Consider the following 5,887-nt stretch of genomic DNA (forward strand, 5'->3'; position numbering starts at 1 on the left):
TACCATGTGTGGGTTCCAGGGAGAAAAATGAAGTGAAGAAAACAGTGGAAAAGCTCAAAGGGATTGGGGTAGATGGGAACTTGGTTATGCAGTGGGAAAGAGGGCAGGGAATCTGTGGATGGGGAACCACAGCTAGATTTACTAAATGTCTAGCCAGACACTCAAGGTCTTTGCCTGAATGAAGCCATGGGTGGCTGTAATGACCTTGGATTTGCCACACATTTGATGCTTTTTTTTGTTGTTGTTGTTTTTAATATATTTTTGTCTTATTTTGGTTTTTGTTGTTCTTTTTTCAATCCAGAAAAGGAATTAGCCTTTATCTCTCTGTGGTCTACCTCAGAGCACAGCTCAGAACAGACCTCCCAGGCCTCTTGGTGAAAACCATCCACCCCAGGGCCTAGCCTGGGCTGACTGACTGCAGAGCCCTGGTGGCCCCTGCAGCACTCTGTGGGACAGCCAGCAGAAATGGGGGGTGGAGCTAGTGGAGAAAACCTTGCTCTCCCTGGCTAGCCTTCCCACATGCTTCTCTCAAAGCATGGGATCACCACAGGAAGTTACAGCAATAGCCCCAGAGAGCTTGGACAGGACTAAAGACAGACCCCACGCAACTTCAAGCAAGCCTTTGGCTTTTTAAATTCCATCTTTGAATTGGCAGTCTTTTTTTTTCCATTAACACTGTGAATGAAAAGGGAAGTGGCAGGAGTGACCAGCATCTCTTATGGGTTTCTTTAATTAGCACACTTCAAGTTAGGAGGTATTTTGTACACTAGGTTCTCACCCCAGACCTTTAAGGCTTTCTTTCCTGCCACCGTCTGAGTTCCCCTCCCAAAGCTCTGTCTCCTCTCTCCTTTCTGTTCCACTGAGGAAGGTAACAGAGCTGCTCTAGAATCAGCCCTTCGGGGATGGAGGCCGAGATACCTACAGAAAGGTGGAAGAAGAAAGGCCCCATGCCTTCAGCCATTCCCCCTATATACACCCACACCCACACCCACACACCCACACCCACACATACACACACACCCTTTCTGACTCCTAGGTTGCTTACACTTGACTAGGGTGCAGGCCTTTCTCTTTCTCTCTAAAATGCTTTAATGAAAGTACACCTACCTAACCGTCACTGGAGGCCATTACTGGCCAGAGCATTGTGGCTCAGCCTTTGCTGGACAGAAGGTGTCTTTCCCATAGCATCACTACTCAAGTAGTGTTGGAATATCTCTAGTTCCAGAAAAGGGAAACTGAACCTCAGCCAGAGCCAGCTAGGAGAAATCCAGCTCCACCCCAAGTGATAGGTGTAGTGGCCCACCTGGCTGCTACCCATAAAACTACCCCTGATTGATGTCTCCCCAGGCTATGCAATCATCCACAAATTGGTTTTTTATTAGTTTCCAGGTGGCCTCCCTGCAATACTTGTGTGTGACAGTCTACCCTCCTTGGTGACTTCTTCCATCAGTCCTCTCCCGCAAACAGAGATGAGAGCTGCCATAAGTAAACAAGAGCTATCACTGATTTATACTATTTAGCAGAGACAACAGACATTTTCATGGTGATGCATAGTAAGACATACACAGCAGCCAATATACAACATACCCACTGAAACAAGTTTTATAGAACAACACTTATTCTCACCACACATACTATACTCAGATTTTTCTAGTATATTTAATTTTTTAATGCTAGTTATATCCTGTATAACTGGTTTCATAACCCATAAACAGTTTGGGTTTGAAAAACATCGACCTTCAGGAGGAGTTAAAGTCCTTAAATAGGAGGAAGAGAAGCAGGACTCATTAGGTACGAGTTGGACTCCCACTCACATTCTGGTGAGACTTGAAGGCCACATCTCAGTCCCAGTCAATCCACACCTCTGGCACATAATAAGCCACTTCTTTGGGGATTTGAGGTATTTGGAAGATCCTGGAGAGAGATCAGGAAGGAAGGTGAGCTTTTGGATCACCTTGAACCCACTGAAACCCTATGAAATGAAGCAACTTGGTCAGAAGAAAGCCAAGAAGAGACCTCAGCATTTTTATGACTTAAGAGAACATAGGCCTTTCATATAATCTTCCCAGATGGAGCACAGCAGTGTTCGTTTCAGTATTAGTCAGGATAGAATAAACTGTGCTGCTATAACAAGGAAAGCTCAATGGTTTTGCATGACATATTTCCAAAAATACAAGTCTGGTGCAGGAGTGCAAGGGCTCCCCTCTAAGGGGCAGCTCAATAACTCAGGTTCTGCTACCATCACAGCAGAAGATCAACAGCATAGAAAGAGAGGGAGGCAGGAAATGGCAGCTCTTGCCTCGGCCCAGAAGTGATGCTTCACTCCCACTCATTGATGTTGGTCCAAACTAGTCACATTTCCTGGGAAATGTTGCTATCTGTGAACTCTGTTTCTGCCACAATCCTCCACTCACATTATTTTCTGCATGCTGCGTAAGGTCAGTTTAAGAGGTCAGTTATCTTGCCAGCACCTTTTCTTGGGAACTTAATCTTACTATGCTCCTTTGGCTTCTAGAGCTATACTGCCGTGTACAGCTCACAGGTGATAGGCTTGCTGGTAAAGTGACCATGTGATTTATCACCCAAACATGAAAGGGAGTAGTAGTAATAATTCTACCAAGGTCATTCTCATTCTCACTCTAGAGATGACTGGCTTTTGGTCTATTGAAAGTGCATTCCTTTCCTGACAAACTTTATATCACTTTCACTATTTAAAAAAAAATTCTACCAAGACACCAAATTGGCTAAACTAGGACTGGCCTGGGTTCATTAGGACATATGGTCAACCTCGCCTTAGATAGATGCACAAACCCTCATCTCAAGAGACTCTGGATTAAGCCAGAAAATTGCACACTTCCACCAGCCAGGTGTTCATTGCATAGGGCAATCTTTCCTAAGAAGAAATGCAGAATTGAAATGCAGAATCTTCCCATAAGGCAGGTTAGATCTCAGCTAACATTTCTGAAAGGGTTTCATCCTCACCAGATGCCCCTCAGGAAGGCATATAGTCATCTTTCTTACCTGTAATTATCTGTCTTCTATGATAAGGAAATTGAGCCACAGCAGGTTGGAAAAAACAGTCCAAGGTTATGCGGGCAAGCTGGGATTCAAACCCAAACATCTGCACTCTTGGCCACTTCACTGTCCTGGCAAAGGACGCTGTCCTGCAGACAGCAGGAGCAGGGTTTTCTTTGTGTCTGTGTGTTTTCACTGCTCCACGTCTGAGACAGAGAATAGTGCCTGGGGTTCAGTAAATATTCATGGAAACAAATAAACAAAATCATAGCCACCTGGTGAATCCACAGCCAGTGAGGCACGAGCTGTAGAAGGCAGAACACAATCACAGCTCAGGACCGGAAGTGCGGGCCACGAGTACTTTCTCCATCACTTCGTTCTCGAGACCTCAACAGGCTCACTCATGAGCATGTTTGAAGAGAGCCTGCTTTTCACAGGGATGTTTGTTGTAGGAAGCAAATGATGCGATGTACACAGTATTGATTTTTAAAAACTGTAAAAACACAATACAAATTGTATATATTATTTATGTACGATTGCATATGTAATCATGTATAATAATATAATAATATCATAATAATTGCTAGTCAGGACAGTTTCTGTGGGACTGCACAGAGAAAAACATTACTTCACACTCCAGCTCCTGTCCCACCAGGGCCCAATCTTAGAAGAGCAGCAGAAATGCCAGCCGAGAGAGTGGGGACAGGCACCCTCTGTCCCATCTAATGGAGGAAGAGTCAAGTGACATTGTTGTTGGTGTGGTTTTGTACTAGCATTGGTACTTGTAGCAATTTCTGAGGGTGAAGTTCAGGCAAGTCTCAGTCTGGACTGCAAAAGACTTCAGATATTTAAGCAACTGCTAGCTTAGTTCTGGTTACATGTTTGTTATCTTCACGCCTCCTGAATGTTACTCCTGAGGAGAGCGGGGCGGGGTATGCAGTCAGCTCACACTGCAGTGGAGATTTGAAACAGGCAGGGAGCAGAAAGCAGGGCGGGAAGGAGAGGGAGGGAGGACAGAGTAAAAAGAGAAAGGGAGAGGGGCCTAGTGAGCACAGTTAATACTCCTTTGCATACTGGAAATCTGCTAAGAGAGCAGATCTAAGAGTGCTCGTGATAACTAATTATCATAACATTCTACATTACACAAATAGGTATCAATTGTATGTATACAATATGTATCACATCATCTTAAATGTATACTATTTTATTTCTTATTATACTTCAATAAAGCTGAGGGGGGAAGAAAGGAAGAAGAGAATAAAAGACAGAAAGAAGAAAGGGCAGAAGGAGGGAGGGAGGGGTGGGATTTTTTGGCATTATAGTAATTTACTTCATCATTCACAAAAAATTACCAGATCCATTTTGCCTCAGTCAACTGTAGCTCTGGCACGTACACCTCGCACCCTCTCAGTCTCCACTCTTGGCAGCATGCCTCAGAAGCAATGGTTTTAGGATGTTAGAAACATCTCCATTCTCCAAATCTGCATTGTTTGCTGTATGGGAAGGGGGCTTATTTTTCCTTGGTTTTCACATGGCTGTTACTATTTTGATAAAGCATCTTCAGTCTGGATGACCTGAGGGTGTCAGGGAACAGGTGAGGACAGAACAAAGCTACTCTTCTGGTAACAAGGCATGAACAGGACTGTCAGGAAGCAAGAGTTGCTGTACAGGAAAAGGGCTGTGGTCCCTAGGAATAACTACATCTCTGGAACTCACTAAGGCAGAATCAGGATGCACTCAGGTACACTGACCCCTTCCTGAGCCCCAGGACTCCTAAATGCTCCAGGAGCACAGTGGCACCTTGTGGGGCACAGCAGTGCCCCCCAATTTGGCCTCACTCCCTTCATGTTGGCACTTAGTGTAAAAGTGAATTTTCTTCCTGAGGAAGTCAAGGTGACTGCCAGAACACACAGCAACTTTCAATATGACAGTGACCCAAAAGATGTATTAGACACACATCCACAAAACTGCTGTCTCTTTTGGAGGAGGAGCAGCTGTGCACAATGTTTGGTGCCCTGACCTGGGACACTTGGGCTTCTACACAGCATGAACACATCCCAAGTGCTTGCATGGTTAGAGCTCCTGTCTGGATGTTTCTACTTCCCAGCAAGTGCTGCACATAGGCAAGGGATAGTCAAGTAACAGCAATGCTCCATGAATTAGGCCCGTTCACTGCCACAGTCACCAAAGGTGTATTTCAGGAGACATTGCTCCAGCTCTCAGTCTCCCAGATTAGAATGTGCGAACCTGAACCAGCCCAGAGCCTGGCAGATCCCAAGGGGAACCTGTCAGTCCTGGGAGGTTGCTCACCATATTCTAACATCAGCATTGCTACCTGAGATCATGCTTACTTGTGTTGGGAAAGACTCTTGCTGCTTTCCATCCTGGACATCTCCCCAGGGGCAGCGAGGGGAAAGTCACTGATGTAATCCTGGCTCCAGCTTGACTGCCAGCTGTGGAGGGAGAAAGTGGGTTGCAGGGCCTCCCCCAGGGCAGCCAGGGAGACTATGGACTGCCACTTTACTACATAGTTTGCACACCTGCACAGCAAGGAATCCACCCTTGCAACTTGTTCCTAGGGTCCTGGGTGCCTCTTTATGCCTCTCTCTCTCTCTCTCTCCACCCCTCCCCAGCCCCCACACGACTCCCATTGCTGTGCTGCTCTGTATCAATTAAGGCTATTTATTCTCTGCTCTGAAATGCAAATTATGCCCAGGCTTGTGGTATTTAACATGGCATTTCTTCAGCCTTCAGCCCTGTGTCCCTGGCTGGTGCCCTCCTCCCATGCCTGCAGCTCTCTGGCCTCAGAAGCCGGCTCCTCCTCCTCCCCAATGCTTCCACAGCCCAGAAGGTCTGAGCAAATGCAAACAGG

This window comes from Castor canadensis, chromosome 10, assembly GCF_047511655.1.
Source record: "Castor canadensis chromosome 10, mCasCan1.hap1v2, whole genome shotgun sequence".
Classification (NCBI taxonomy): domain Eukaryota; kingdom Metazoa; phylum Chordata; class Mammalia; order Rodentia; family Castoridae; genus Castor; species Castor canadensis.